The following is a 15,550-nucleotide window of genomic DNA, read 5'->3' on the forward strand; positions in this document are numbered from 1 at the left end:
CAACAATAACACACTACCTCCAGTCCCAGGGCGAGGCCACAGAGCCTTTCTGAGACCCAGATTTACATCTCGGTGAGGCAACGCTGAAATATGGCTTTGATTTATTCAGGTTTTATTTGGCACAAATTGTCTGAGTTACAGATCACATATCTCAGCCCTTTTTCCCCCAGGCGTTAATAGAAAGTTGTGCTTAATTGCAAAAGAAGCATTTCACCCGTTGCAGTCTGCTGGTTTCCACAGTGGCTGCTTGACTTTTAAATAAATGACGTTCAAGAAATGAATTACTTTTGAGAGCTTTAACAGACTTAGACTAACTTCAACTAATAGGTATTAAGGAATTTGGGGAGATCTGAGTGATGTTTCATGAAAACTAAGCTGTCACAGAGAGATTCACGATGTATTACACTTATTACCATACTTCAAAATTGCAAATTATTATTACTATATTAACATTTTACAGTAATTTGGTGGGCTGTCTGTTAAATAAACGGGCAAACGTATTCCAAATTGTTAGAAAATATACACCAATGTAGTATCATATAAAAATAACAACAATAAAGTAATAAAGTAAGGCAGTCCCTTGATTATCTAGAATAGGTATAAGGCACAATGTCCACGAATCAAGAAATAAAACTAAAGATGTAACTATTTCCATGAAGCTGGGAGTTATTTTTCATGTCAAGGCTAGAGTTAGGATTTACGTCATGCTGTGCGGTTTGGGTGTTATGAAAGTATGTCAAAAAGGGTCTCCGGGTCTTACAGTATTTCTTAGAGCCACTGATTTGTGATTTATTTAAATGCAACTGTCCAAATCTGTAAGTTAATATTTCTTCTCAAATCTTGTTTAAAGTAAGAAAAAAGTGAAGTTGATTTTAGAGACATCTGATGTGCACATTTATGTCTTCCGCATTTATTTCTCCCAAATCACTCAATAATTACAGAATGATGCTCAATCAATCAGGCTGTTCTCGGACACCGTTTAATAGCTTGTATATATGCCACAAAATCAATTCTTTGTAATCCACGTAATCGTGAACCAGGAAGTATAAAGAGCGACAAAAACCTCGTAGGGAGGAAGTCGGGTTGGATGGAGGGGTCAAAAACGTTTGCCCAGGAGACCGCTATTCATATTCCGTGTGAAACCAGAAGTTGAATTATTTGTCATGTAACTTCCGTACTTAAATTACGGCACTTATTTGAACCCAAACCATGATTTTTTCCTAAACTTAATTAAGTAGTTTTGTTGCCTTAACCCAACCTAGTTGTTTCCTGTGAAGACGGAAGTTTATTTTGAAAAGACTGTATGCATGTGATGAGCGGAAATTGACGCATATTGCTGGACATTTGTAAGAAAACGCACAAAAAATTAGGAATCACATTTCATAAGATATCATACAAATTGTTGTATGAGGACTCGTTGAATTCAGTCCTGTTGGTCAGACATACAGTAACTTTGGTCAGTAACTTTTGATGGATATTTGTCGTTTCAATTGGAGGTCACCTTGAGATGTGGTTGCACTCTCCAAAAAAAAAGCTAGTAAGTGGACCTTTTAGGTTATTTTGTCTCTATAAATTAAAACCAAATAAAAGATTGCATACGTCCTCACCCTCTTTACTGTGACAGCTCTGCTGTATTCTTAGACCAGACACAGCATGACTCTCTCAACAGTACACAGAGTTAATTACACTTGCTGAAGTTGTATCCTTCCCCATTACACCCCTATTACTGGTCCCATCCAACCCTGACAAGCGCCCTCTTTGTTCAGCAAGTCTCCTCCAAGTGACAGGATGTGTTAATATCACTCGGTTGATTGGATGCGATAAGTCTTGCACGCTGCCGATTTTTTTTTCTTTTCTTTCTTGTGTATTCAGGCCCAGTGTCCAGCAGAAAGCTCTGCCTGCATCCAAATCTCTCGGCTGGCTCTGAATTGGCCTCTTTGTCCGTCCCCTGCAGATCCAAATCATCAAGGCCGACGCTGTGCCCTTGTGCGCCGTCGCCATGGGAACGGGGGACCGCGGCTGCCAGCAGTTTGCTGTTTGCTTTGGCTGGAAATCAAAGCGCGCGTGGAGGTGGGGATGGATGGGGGTGGAGTGGGAGGTGATGTGGCTTGACGTGGGATGGTAGAGAGGTGATACAGCGTCTTGAGGTACACCGTGGCTTTGTCCCCCTAAACAGGAAGCCACGGTACACCGGTCCTCCCTGAGGAAAGAGATCAGGTTTTCCTGACCACCTCTGCCTTGTCATCAACCCGACATGCTCCTCCTGATCCTGACAAGATCTGCATGTGTCACAACCTACAACATGACCCCACCCCCTGCAATTTGTTTACTTTAGCGCACATGGCTGGACTCCTTGAGAACAGATCCAACGTGCTGCTCTAAATGTGACAATATCAACCACCTCCAAAAAAATCAATAAAGCCGCTGTTCACAGCCCGTGGGCTCAGCGGATCGCGTTACACGACTGTAGCGTGATTCTCTTGCGAGCGACAGGTACGCTTTTGTTATCGTAGAGAAGGCTAATCACTTTTGAAGGAACTGAAAGCAAACAGGCTATTATATACCAGAAAACCACACTGTTGCTGTTTCATTCCCCAAAGCATCACCAGGAGACCTTTTTTTTTTTTTTTAACAGAGTACAGATCATATATATGCCAATTCATCAGGTGCTGAATTTGAATTTATCGCCCGCTCCGTTGTACAAATAAAGTTATCTCGGTTTGTAATTTTTGTGGGCGCAAATTCATATTCGATGGACGAGGCCATTCATCACTGTCAAAGCCACGACTCACTTAAAGCCCCCGCACCAAAAGAAATTCTTGTTTTGACAGGCGCTCTGCAGGCAGACACACAGTTGAGGCTGGGACAGGCGCTGTAGGGGGTCTTCTGGCTTACAAGGCTCTGACGTCCCCGGGCCCTCTCACATTCAGGTGTAAAACCCCCTCGAGCAGCACAGCCAGGCTAACATTGCTTGGTATTTGCAGCGCCACAGTGTCTGCTGCAGCCCCCGAGCTGTAACTAAAATAGAAGCAACCTCACACCAAGACACGGCTTCACAGCTAGCATATAAAAATCTGAATATTCAAAGGATTTGCAGCTCATCCATCATTTTTTTTTATACTGAAACAAACCTGATTTGGCTTTTTTTTTGCAGAAGCATATTGGGCAAACTCAGTTATTTATATTCTAAATGTCCATAACCTCTGTTGGTAAAGGAGATGCCACAGTTGCAAAGTTACAGGAGGTTAGGGTTGTTTTAGCTCTACGTTGAAGCAACAAATATAGCCCATTTAGCATGTCAAATGTTCCTTTATTCACATGCTGTAAATCTGTTGCGTGAAGGTTTTCTATAGGGTACAGGTGGAGCCCAATATCCCAGATGATCAACAGATGATTCCCCGTGCCATTCACCTCTGTTTCCTGTCCAGCAGCACAGCGGATATCAAAACCACACATGTTCCTCCAGCGCTCTAGATTCCCTGTCTGGGAATGGCCCCCTGAGGGTCAAACCTCGGCTTCTTCCTCCTCTTCCTGCTATTCGCAGGTCAAAGGCGACGGCCTGCTGGCGAGGCAGTTCCAAACACAACTCCACCGGATTCCCACTACATGAAGGAGGAGCAGTGGCAACTTTTGTACATCAGAAGACGCCAAAGCAGATAAAATCTTGCGAGGGCGAGTTGATGCAAAAGGAGGTTTGTGTTTACTAAAACAAGCCGAGACACAAGCCGAGAATTTATAACCCATCAACCGATCCCAGGAGGAACTGAGCAGATGTAAAGGAGAAAGAAGCCAGATGGGAGGGAAGATAGCGAGATCTGTCTCATCGGGCCTTATGAGAAGTTACAGCTTGATAGTTGTCTTGACAATATATGTTCCGAGTACAACACATCCTCTGAAAATGACTTGAGGAGATCGTTTGACAGATGAAATCTATCCGAAATAACCTCCCCGCAGAATATTATGAATAAAGAGGATTGGACTGGATCTCAGAGCATTTTTCTTGGGCCTCATTAGTGTCACGACTGATTTCCCCTCCAATATTGAGCCCGGGTCTCCTTGAGGGACCCCTGTACCATGGAAGCGGATCTGTCGAGCGGAGTGACGATGATGGGAGCCTTTTGACACATGGTTACTTTTACAGTGAGAGGGCATGCATAATGCATGCGGCTTTAACCAAACATCCAGCGCTCCGACTCTACCAAAGTGTTATCTGGTGTGTGACTCGGGCTCTCTTCCTGAGTGGGATGGTGTATCAAATTCCTGGAGGCCCTGCTTCCTCCAGTGTACACATGTAAATACTCACAGGCTGCAAACACACACACACACACACACACACACACACACACACACACTCACACACACACACACACACACACACACACACACACACACACACACACACACACACATACACACCATCTCCCAGCTGATTAAGCGCCAGATGTTGTGTTGCAACATCCACATTCTGAGTTTAATTGAGGGAGAAATTATCTTAGATTCACAAAGGATTAATGCAGGATAAGTGGTTTTCTACATGAAGAAAAGTAGCAAAGGTCATTAATAAGAAGTTATTTTCCATTGCATAATAGCGTCCTGGTAAGCAAATCAAATATTCTGACAGATATCAGCTGGTATGGAGGGTGTTTTTTCTTTTTTAAGCACCAGACTTTACCTCCACTTATGCGAACTAGAAAGATGTTCATGGAAGGACAAAAAGGATTTAGAGCCACACAAGCTTCTTCCTTCTGGCCGTCACACAGCCATGTCTGGCCTCTCCCCTGAGCCCCAGCGGAGGCTGCGTGGGCTAACTCCAAGACATCTGGCATGATAGTATGTCTGCACTGTCAGGTCAGGTTTGCAGACACAAACACACAGAGATACAGGCTGTCAGATACTGTCAGAGTTAGTGTGACATTTTGTTTGTCATTTACAGTTAAAACATTTAAGGCTCTCATAAACGGAGGAGCAGACAGAATTGACATGTTATGTAATAACTGAAACAGCTGGAGGCGTTTGGTTCATGCAATAACAAGCGGCAACGTTTTAATGATGCTTACCAAGCCCAAAGTTTGCTTTGCATTTCGTATTCACACAGCATGCCATAGAAAGTGTGTACGAGAGTGTGAGTTTGAGTGGGGAGATTTTGAAAGGTCTTTTTTAGTCTTTTTCTTCCAACTATGGACTCGCCTTTTCTACCTCTATGCTCTATAATATAAATATTAGTGCAAGCTTCTTATTATGTTGCTATTGTGTGAAGAGGTGAGATAGAAGAATGATATTGACACAGCCTTCAGTTCACAAGGAAATATTGTTCTTCATCTTTAACTTGCAACTTAAACCTGCAGTAGGCAGAATATTGTTGGCGTCATTGGGCAACAATTCCATATTAACCTTTCAGCATATTGTAATTCAAGTCTTCTGAGAGAAAACTAGACTTCTGCAGCTCATCATGACTCTGTTTTCAGGCTTTAAAAAATTTAGAAAGTTTACCCCGGCTGGTGGGTGGTGCTTTGTATTTCCTCAACTGATCTCACATGGCTGCCGGGTCACAAACTTTCTCATTTTACAGCTAAACAGTGCACTACAAGATGTTTCTGAAAACATTTGAGGCGAGAAATAGACATTACAGTAACAGAATATTGATTCATATTTGATCAGCGCTGCCTAGTTTGACCGTTTGATCGGAGTTAGCGAGTGATTGACAGCTGCTCAGAGACAGCAAAGCTCCAGCTTGGCTCTGATTGGTTGTTGCAGATGCCATTAGGAGCACCGGAGGACACTGGAGGGCACATGATTTTTTTCACATTACCTGTCTCATGCACTAATGTCAGGATATAGTGAACGTTTTATAAAAATAACTTTTTTTTAAATCATATTTTCTCTATTTCTACCCAGTGCTGTTTTAATGTCAACATTACTATCATCAACCCGAATCCTGATGAAATATAGTAGAAGTGTTGAGTGCATATGTTTGAAGAGCATGGCTATACTAAACTGAAGGTCTGTCATCAGGGCCTCTTATAAGTCCGGTTTAGCCCCACAGCCACCCTGATTACCAGAGTTTTCTAAGCTTCAGCTGAAAGCGAATCGTACCCAAGGTGCCTTCCAGGGCCCATTTGACCGGCGTTTATGCTCTATGTGCATTATATGACCGCTTTGTGGTTTCAGCCAACTGTGGGCCTTCCCTGAAAATGAACCCCCTGACTGCGAGGAGCCGACTTATATCTGTATGTTTATATCTGTCAGAAAAAGTTCAGACTCAGCGCCGTGACTGAGGCTCCTCTGCTGATGTAAAGGTTTTGATACCTCTCTGAAGCGTGGAAGTACCCTCCAGCCAGCTTGCTCTGATGGGGTCCATGGGAGTGTGGATCTGAAGATTTGTGCAAGTGTACCCATGGTGTCAAAAATAAGCTTTTTGACAAATGAAATTTCTGTAGCTTAATGATCTCTACAAAAGTGTTAAAACCGCAATATATGTTGCAGTGATGTGTAAATGGGTCCAGAAGGCAGGATTCTTTCATGCTGTTATTCCTCGCTTAAAGGTGTTATGTTTGAATATATTTTGCTTTATTCAGGCCTCTTTTCAATCACAGGAACTTTTACAGAAACTGTTTTAGAAGCTTGAACGAACAGTGTGTAACATTTAGGGGGATCTATTGGCAGAAATGGAATATAAAGTATGTTTTACTTAGTGTTTAATCACCTGAAAATAAGAATCGTTGTGTTTTTGTTACCTTAGAATGAGCTGTTTATATCTACATAGGGAGCGAGTCCTCTTCATGGAGCCGGCCGCCATGTTTCTACAGTAGCCCAGAACGGCCAAACCAAACACTGGCTCTAGATAGGGCCATTCTCGTTTTCCATTTTCTTGTCGGCCACCGATCTTATTTAAATCTAAGTGAATCATTTACTTTAGCAGATGTTTATTTAACGAAATTAAGTTTTAATTGTGAGTAGAGGTATTCTGTAGATAATAATTAATTCGGCTTTAAAATTCTGCTCATTTTTATGCTAAATTGACGCAGTAACCCATGGAAACCAAACCTAATGGTAATAAGAAGTTCTTACAGGCCAAAATCATTAAACACATTATTTAAAATTTGTTTTGTCAACCATTCCAACCCATTATCCCGACAAAGCGTGTAATAGATAGCGTGTCACGTTATGTCTCGACAAGGCGTGAATATTGCATGCGAGTATGAAGGTGCAGTACCAGCAGGGGGAAACAAAACCACTCACTTAGGTTTAGGCAACAAAACCGCTTATTTAGGTTTAGGAAAAACATCATGGTTGTCCCTAAAATAAGTAACTAAGTAAAATACGTACGTAAAAAATGTAACATAATTACGGAAAACACGCCACAAACGTCACTACAAAACACGTCACTAACATAGCTTACAAAACAAGACACCGGTCTCCTGGTTGAAAAGTCCTGTGTTTGTTGGACCCATAAGCAGTCTTTCTCACTTTAATTCTACGTCACTAGCTCTTAGTGAAGCTTATTCACGCGGACGCATTTACATTGCAGTCAGTACAGACCATGTGGTGTACAAATGACATGCCAAAAGCAAGACTGGCATTCTTATTGCACGCTTTTGACTTGTGCATTATCGTGTCCTTCGTACGCCTTTTCGTGCGACCGGGCTGTCTATTTGCATTAGTAAACACAAAGATGTGGACAGGCAGGAACTGAATTGTGAACCACTGCGTCCAGTATATGATTCACATACTGTATATAGCAAGGCTAATGCTGGCCTCATCCAGCGTTGTGTAACACAGTAAGTGTGGCTGGCTGTAAGTGTGTGAAGTGCCGGGCTGGGGGCAGCTTCCCCTCTCATTTACAGTAGGTTGTGTGAGAATATGCAGAGCGCAGGTCCAGGACCACAGCTGCTTATTTATTATGGAGCAGTCACAGCAAGCAGACAGGAGCGTGAGCAGCGGCCAGGAGGGGTCCTCTGGGGGCCTGGCCCGGGGGCCAACACAGTGTCTGACAAAAGCATAAACATAGGGGACCTCCAAACCCACAGGGGCCGCGCCACTGCCAAACACCGCCCACCGTACTCACCGCCACCATCACCACCGTTTCAAAAACCTGCACTTCCCAGCAACAGTTTGTTTTAGAAGCGAGCATTTTGGGCAGCAGGAACCTGACACTGCTGATGTTATGATTTTGTAGTCATGTACTAATTACTGTAAGCATAACAGGAACTGTGCAGTATTGGCCCTGATGAAACACCGAGGACGATGGACAGAAAAGAGGTCCAGTTATGTGCGTTCATTCAGGCCTTACCTGTCAGCAACAGACTTGGTTTACACATCCACGCTCTGCATAATCATGCCAATGTACACTATACACTGTCTGAAAGTCATGTTTTGACTTCAGTGACTTTTACCCGTTTGAATAACATCTGACCTCACTGGATTCACTGAATGGATGCAACAATCTGAACAGGTCTCTGGAGCTGTTTATACGGATACGATAGCAGTCTCATTGAGGAAGGCTTTGGGGACATTTGGCGTCTTATCACTCTAAATTGTTCGATGTGCGTGGGTGGACAGCCAGAGGCCTGCAACTTCTCTTTATTTAGTGCACTTGGTGTTTCCAGAGTTGAGCCCTGCACTAGCTCAGACAGCATTTCAACACCACGATGGAGCCCGTCTCTGCTGCAGTCAGGCCAGCAGCTTCCACCCCCCTCCCCTTCCTCCGCTACCACTTCCGGAGAAAGAAAGAGAGAGATGTCTCAGCTGGACTCACATCAAAGGAGAAGGAAAAGAGAAGCGGAAGATCTTTGACGTGCCTCAAACTACTCTTGGTGGAATCACTTCAAAGACAGACCTGCAAAGATAGCTGCAAAAGGCAACCCCTTCGGTCAAGTCCATGTACCTCCAAGTGTCTCAAAAACCCTTTGACAGAGCATCTTCAAACCATTTGCCTTCATCTGTTTTTGACCACAGCGCTGCCCCTTTGGGGTCTTTCTTCACAAACATAAACAGACTTTATTGGATCTGTTTTTTTTTAGCCTTTCGATGTTGAGTCGTTGCCCACTTTGGAAACAATAGATGACAGTGTGATTAGTCTGAGATGCCCAGCCTCGGGATGTTGCATTGTTAAAATGCAGTCCAGCAATGAAAACACAGCATTACAACCGTTGGTTCTCTGTTGTCAGCCAAGTCAAAGAAGAAAATAGATGACAATATTCAGAATTTGATACAGGTCATGTAAACAAGCATGTTCAGTTTGGATATTCTGAATTAGGCCTTATTCCGAATGGAGCATTTTCCAATTAAGACATGTGGGATATGCCAATATTATTCAGGTTTTAAGAGCATTCTTTGGACGCAGCACATTCACAATATGCGTCTCAGCTGGGGTTTTTATGGTAGTTTGTGACACACAACCTCTTGCCTGTTTGCGGCCAGCTTTGTACGTTGTACACAAACAAACTAGCTGACAGTTTGCAGAGATGCATGCCCAAAAAAAAAGCGCACAATTCTGGTCGGAAGGAGAAACACACTTACTTCTAAACATTATGAAAGACTTGGATATCAACAGGTTTATGGATATGCGCCAATATCGCAACGCCAACCTTTTCAAGAAGGTGGATGAAGGAATGATAGAGGGAGGCTGTGTTCGCACGGTCCAGTCCGCAACCGATTACGTTAATCGGAGTATGCACGGCTGTATGTAAACAGGGATATTAGTGGAAAATTAATTTTCATTAGCCATGTAAACAAGCTGAGTAGGAATATTGTCTTTTTGGGCAAAAACTGGAATATTTTGTGTAGGGCTGTGCAGTTAATCAAATTAAAAATGATGGTGTCCAACGATTATGAACATAAGATAATCAACATAAAACGATTATTGTGCCGTATGCCGTTTTGCAATAACGCTCTCGTTTTGTCATGTGTTATAAAACCAGCGCGCCCCCCTTTCCATTACAGCGGTGCGCTTTGGCTGTCTTCAACCACAGAGCCTGTCTCATTTACTGTGCTTTGTGAGTGTGACTTTTTTTGCCGTGTCATCACCATTCATATTTATACAACCAATGTGTTGATGATTAAATTGTTTACAAGAGCACAAAGTTCTTCATAGATCAAGCCTCTTAATTTAGCTCTCAGAGTGCACCAGATTGATGCATTTAACTTTGAAACGTAGGCTACAAAATGTTCTTTCTAAATGCATGATGTTTCCAAAGTCAATGAGTAATCATGTTAAATAATCGTAATTATGATTTTTGCCATAATTGAGCGGCCCTAATTTTGTGCATGTAAACGTAGTCAATGAGGTGACACATTTTTCTTTACTATAAATTCCTTTGGATGGTTAAAAGCCAATACATGCCAATATAGAGCACGCCATGCTGAAAAAATATCCAATCAAAACAAATATGACGTTTCTGCCTACCGCACTGTATGCAGGAGAATCCCTCTTGTCAGTCACGTCATATGTTTGGACGTTTGTATTATTCCTCCCCTACTCTGGTGGCCTGGTCACGCTTTAACAATGAAGGCCGACTGACTCCAAGACACACAAACGTATGCGGTGGAATGCGTCTCATGTTGTTGAGGGTTTCCTACGGTGGGCCAGCGGGCCGAGAGGTGTCACGTTATTTAATTACGTACGGCTTACACCTCCTGTCTGCCATACGGCGCCACCCCTCGCCTTCATCTGATTTAATACGGTTACCTTTGCAGAGAAAATATGAATATGAGCTTTTGTTTGCATAACTTTAATTATCCCTTAATTAATATTGTCATCTCAAGAACAGACCTCAAATCAGGCCGGCAAATCAAGGTGACAGTGTGTGTGGAATGCGGCTCCGTTTTCTAGACAAACTGAGGTGAGAGACGGCGGACAGAGAGGGAGAAATCCTCTCATTATAAAAACAGAATGAAATAGATCCCGGCCTCACGCGCGGTATTGCTAACATGACAAGACAACATCTGTTTTCGTAGGGCCCCCACGGCTCAGCCTCCAGACAAAATTCAGTTTTATTAAGGAACTAATATTTCCTCCTCAGCGGTGTTGGAGATGGAGAGAGGTTTTGTGTATCGCAAACTGAAACCGCTACTTGTTGAAATTGAGAGTTACCTTGGTGATGGCCTTGTCTTTGTCATTACTGAAAACTGAAACCATGTCCCGCGGAGGGAAATCAGTGTTTGTTTATTGGAGAAATCACACTGTACCTTTGCTCCTTTGCAATTATCCCATCCCAGATTGAAAGGATAGGAAATGTATATGTATGCTGGAAAGAAAGACAGCGTAAACTCCAGTAAATGTCAAATCCTGTGCTTGATTTTGTGTCGATGGGGTCTCGCTGCCACCTCGCATTCTCATTTCCAGACACACAAAACCAGAAGTAGTCTCCAGGGCTGAGTGAACACCACATGAAGGCCGTCTTTGTCCTCTGTGGCTGTGGTAGCGGAGCTCGCTAACTCCGCAGCCCTGGCCTGCGAACAGCAGCGTGTCACCCAGGAGGTGTCGGCCCAAACGTGCCGCTGACTCTGACGTCATGTTTGTATTTTCATGTGTGCTTGTGTGTACATGCCTCTTTATTTGTGTTGCCTGGTTATAGTTGGTCTTGTTTGGCTTTGTCTCTGTGTGTGTGTGTGTGCTTCTGTGGTAGCATGGGAGTCACTTATATGTTCGCCCCGCTCTTAGCTCACTTCAGAAAGGCAAGGTGGTATTGTATTTATGAAGCAAGCATGACATTTTGTGCCGCTGACACTGTCCCGTACTAAAGTTATAAACAGACTCCAGAGAAGGCCACCTCCTATAATTATTCGCTCACTTGACCCTGAGTGAACAGAGGAGTTGCTTTCTCCAAACCAAGTTGTTTTGCATTTGCATGAACACAAGCATGTAGACATGGAGTATTTTGTATGCCAAATTGTGGCTTCTACACACTACACCATGCATACACTAACGCACACAAACACCATACTTGCCGGTGGAATCATTATTTCCTAAGGTGTATGTTGTCTTAGTGTTTTTACTGCTTCAGTCCTGCCAGTGTCATGCTTCTATAAAGCTGTCAATGTCAGTGTAGGCCCCTGCAAGTCTGCTGGTGTAAATCCCTCGTAAGGCAACAGTCTTGTGTTTCTGTGGACCTGTTTATCAGCTCAGGTGAACTGCCACCTTGCCAGGTCACCTTGTTGGCCCATTAGCACCATGTTTCTCAGTGATTTCAACTCACGCAAGCTGCAGGCTTAGCAGCTTATATAATATGATAATTGTACAGTTTTTGTCTAACACAAGGCTTCAAGGAAGTCAGAGAAACTTGAATTTGAAGGCAAATATATGACAAAAATATACTCCTGCCAAAAGTAGGAATTATAATACCCACCAGCAGGTATCTTAAATTACCTTGTTTTGGAGCTTGTAATAGTCGCAGACTGTGCCGCATTCTATCGCCCATGTCTCAGTTTGGCATGTAGACACAAGGCTGGTGGGAACCACGTTTTCCAGAAGTCACATGACATGTTTCCAGTCTATTGGCAATGCCAAACCAAACGGCCAAGCTGCATACACTCCATACAGTACATGCAGCTGGTTCAATTCCAAAATATTCTGGGAATGGATCCACCAGAGGTGGTGTGTGTCTGTCTGTCTGTGTGTGTGTGTGTGTGTGTGTGTGGTGTAGCCTGTGTGAAGACATGTGCGTGTGTGCTTGTCATAATGAGTATGTACGCACAATGCCAGCTTCCAGTGCCCACATCCACCTATCCAGCAGGCTGTAGTGCAGTACACATGTCCCGCCTGGGCCAAGCCAAATAGCTGCTTTCCCTCCTATTCTCCCACAGCCTCGGAGCCAGACCAGCAGACAGCAGACAGGCACGCTCCACCTCTTAGAAAAGGCCAGATACCACAGCACACCTTGCTCACAGCACATAACAGAGTGCCACAATGTACCACAGTGTGCTGGACGTCTCACTGGACAGGTTTGGCCATTTGGTGGAAGGTTTTGTTAAAACAAGACTCGGTAAAAACTGAGTATATGGCTGGACCGCGTACGGTCAGTATGTGAATTTGTGGCTAAATTGCTATACAAATAGTCAGTGGTCCTGCTATAATGTTAGAATCCAGCGCTACATGTCCACCAGGTCCGGTGAGGACACTATGGGACGCGCTGCTCCACTCAATTGGCCGTTTAATCGGTGACCATATCGTGGAATGCACCTGATTGGTCCCTGGTTCTCTGCTCGCCGTTTCAAACAGGAAACAACATGCTCGGAAATTCTCTGTTATGCCGTCTAAACAATCCACCACATTTTAAGTGGCGATGCCACTGCTGAATCTCATTTCATTTTAGAACTAGATCGTCCAGTTTGACAGCTCGCTCCAAGTTTCGTGAGCCGGATGAATTGCGCTGGACGGGCTCATTTTCATAAAGGACTGTTCCCGACTTTTTTTTTTGAAAAGCAACGGCTAATGAGGAAACACCAACACTCGGCCGACAATTCGTGTAACTTCATCACTCAGTCAGTGACAGACTTTTGCGTCTGTAGGGCCGGCGCTCTGCGGTCCAACCAAAAACAGTAACACATGGCCAATCAAATTGAGAATTAAACCAATGGATGGCAGCCTTAAAAACAACCTCTTCAACAATAGCTTGCCAGTCAGTTTTTATTTTTTTTTATCAATGTTTCTTCTCCTCCATAGGCATGTTTTCAGCTTGAGTGTTGAAACTGCCATTCAGGAGCATTGCCTTTAAGTATCAAATGAAACCAGTAGCAGCAGTTGAAGAGGTCAAGAGTCTGAAGGGTCTTTCTGCAGTAATAGGCGTGCACAGGACAACTCTGGCCTCTCCGGAGAGAGCACCAAACACCTGACCTTCCCACAACATTCAGCGGGAGTTCAGATTGTAAGGATTTACGAGAGAAGGTGAGAGGCTCTGGCATATAGGCTCTGCTCCATGACCGACCCTCGGGGGGGTCCCGCTCTCCCTTGTGTGTTGACAGCGTTACTGTGCATGTGGACCCCCTGAAAGATTGGGTGTGCTTTTCTCCCAATTGTTCTGACCCCTATAAACTGTGGCCTGGCTACCAATAGGCTTTTCCGCTCGGAATATCTCACCCTTAAATGGATCTCTCAGGTATAGGGGGCCTCTCAACGTGTGCCTCCAGTGGGCTACAGGAGCCCCAGGACTGGGTTCATTAACTCTGCATTGATTGCACGAGCTTTGAAAACGTCCGGCGACGGCAGGGATAATATGACTCTATGAAAAGGCATTTGGGAGTCCCCAAAGACTAATTATGGCACAGACAAGTAGGTTTGTAAAGGTTTAAAGGTGTGCCTTGTGTAAAATCCACATTTCTCCCATTTGAATTATGAGAAGTCTTGTTTGAGTAACTATTAACCTCCATATTATCATAACAAGAAGGTGTTTATTTTACATTAACAGTAACTTTTCTTCATTGTACAAACAAAGACTCCCCGGCTTTTGCAACTTTATAAATTAACAACAACAATATGTTTTACAGTTTCTTACTTAACTGCGCGAAAGTGACTTTTTCCCACCAGAGGACCCTGCCTGGTCAGAACACGAGGTTGCCAGTTATATATCGGGAGCAGTCCTCTGTTTAATGCTGTGTCAGGCCTGTCCATGCTACTGCCTGTGGAAACTGGCCTGGGTGTGATTGATGAAGGCCCTAATGTGCTGGGCCCTCCCAGGTGAGCGGGCCCTCAGAAGTGTAGTGCTTCGAGGCGCTGTGCGATAACATTGGAGCTGTCCTCCTTGCCACCGTCCTGCTAGGAGCCTCATTCATCATGGGTATGGGATACTGCTCGCTGCACAGCGGGGCTCGAATGGGATTCGACCTCTCTTTCCAAGGGTGTTACAGGGGAAATGGCACTCCCAATATGACTCAGCTTTCATGTTTTCACATAATCAGTATTCAGTGCCCTTCAAGTCATTTGGATTATGAGTTACAGAATATCTTTAAAAAGACGCTCGAGACATGCATACTGTGCACTGAGCAGAGAGGCTCTGCTACAGGAGTGTATCTAACTCTGCTGCTGAGATGAGCTGAGGTGATCCGGGTCGTGCCACAACCTCCCAGGAGCCATCCCTCTCCTCATTCCTCCAGACACTTTTTTGCGAGAGAAAGCAGTGTGGTTTCCAGGTCCTGATGGGCTCGCTGGCAGATGGGACTGAAACTCTCACTGAGCTCCTCTGTTCCTTATTGCTCCTGGAGAGGCAGGGATTTACTGCCACTACCCGATTGTTTTTGATACGTCTTTACCCATGGTATTCCCATGCAGCAATTATTATTGTGTGAATAGAGTTATTATACACGTAGGCCGACCACTACTTCAGGTCAAAGAATTACTACAAGTGACACAACATGCAGCGTTCCCCGTGGCTTCAGAAATGAACCTCTTGAGGTAATTTTAAGAGGATACAGTTTAAGTGTTAGTTCATGCATTAGTTGTATTTAGGGTTGCAACTAACGATTATTTTCATTGTTGATTATTTTCTCGATTAATCGATTAGTTGTTTGGTCTATAGAATGTCAGAAAAGGGTGAAAAATGATGATAAAAACCCA

This window comes from Sebastes fasciatus, chromosome 13 (genome assembly GCF_043250625.1).
Source record: "Sebastes fasciatus isolate fSebFas1 chromosome 13, fSebFas1.pri, whole genome shotgun sequence".
Classification (NCBI taxonomy): domain Eukaryota; kingdom Metazoa; phylum Chordata; class Actinopteri; order Perciformes; family Sebastidae; genus Sebastes; species Sebastes fasciatus.